The sequence below is a fragment of the Antrostomus carolinensis genome, unplaced genomic scaffold (genome assembly GCF_000700745.2).
Source record: "Antrostomus carolinensis isolate BGI_N321 unplaced genomic scaffold, ASM70074v2 scaffold9739, whole genome shotgun sequence".
In the NCBI taxonomy this organism is placed as follows: domain Eukaryota; kingdom Metazoa; phylum Chordata; class Aves; order Caprimulgiformes; family Caprimulgidae; genus Antrostomus; species Antrostomus carolinensis.
The window spans coordinates 30,250-31,577 of NW_010340626.1; positions in this window are offsets into that span (position 1 = coordinate 30,250).

The window sequence follows — 1,328 nt, forward strand, 5'->3', positions numbered from 1 at the left end:
TTATCTTGACATTTTACTATCAGCTATCTTTAGTGGTATCTCATATATCACTATATTAACCTCACAAATGAACATGGATACTTTAAACATTAAAAAAAATATATTTATTTTGGAGGAAAAAATTACTTTTTAAGTGATAGCATCAGGCCAACAATGCTGCTTCATTTAGAAGTTCATTTAGAGAGATTCCTTCTTTCTTTTTAAAGCAGAAAACATTTGTCTCAGAGTACTAAATCAACGTGTCATTCAGAAAGCACGGAATTACTGTTTTCCTTATAAGTCACCTCATGTAATTATCCAAATCTTTTTTAAAAATGTTTTGTTAAAATTGTTTAAAAAACCCAGTAACACTCATCTGTTCACAATTCTCTTTACTGTGGCTGCCTATAGCCAGCCACTCTTATGCTAATTAGAATCAGAGCAGCACAGAATTGTTTTGGTTGGAAAAGACCTTTAAAATTACAGAGTCCAACCATAAACCCAACACTGCCGAGTCTACCACTAAACCATGTCCCTAAGCATCTCATCTACCTGTCTTTTAAATACCATCAGGGACGGTGACTCCACCACTTCCCTGGGCAGCGTATTCCAATGCTTGTCAAAAGTTGCATTAGTAACTTCCTGAAGCATTACACTACTTCAAGTGAGAATATTTATGAAATTTAGATGAATTGTGCATGGACACACTGCTGAAGGCAGCTATAGGGAGGACTTTCTGGAGGTTGAATTCAACTTGCTATTCAAAGGACTGAGGTCCAGGATATATGTCAGCTCATTGTGCAATGACCAAGGCACAGGCAGACACATGGAAAAATCCATGTATAGATAAGATGATGCTGTAGATAGCGAGGGTAATGTAAATAAGTACAAGACATCAAGGAAACCTTCATGGCCAAGGGGAAACCATACAGAAGAAGTTACACCTTAACTGAAACAGAATCAGTAGCTGGAAATTATAATTTACATTATAGAGTAGAACTTAAACTACTAACTATGGAAAGGCCAACAGATAGAGAAGAACATTTAGTCTGAATTGACACAATCCATGAGAAGGATGTAGGTAGAGTTCAGCATGTGTCTGAAAAGGACAGACTGGGAAACATACACCTATACTGCAAAAAACAGGGAAACAAATCAAACCACCTGTATTTCCATTCAACTTACTGTACTGAGCAAAATTTAAAGGCAAAATTTCTAGGTAAACACTGAGTCACATTTAAAAAAGGAAAAAAGCAGTCCATATGTGGCTCTTGAGAAAAGGAGGCCATCATAGGAGAAAATGGTGAGCACGTTACAAAAGAAAAGCTTGTTCACATAAGAACATAAAA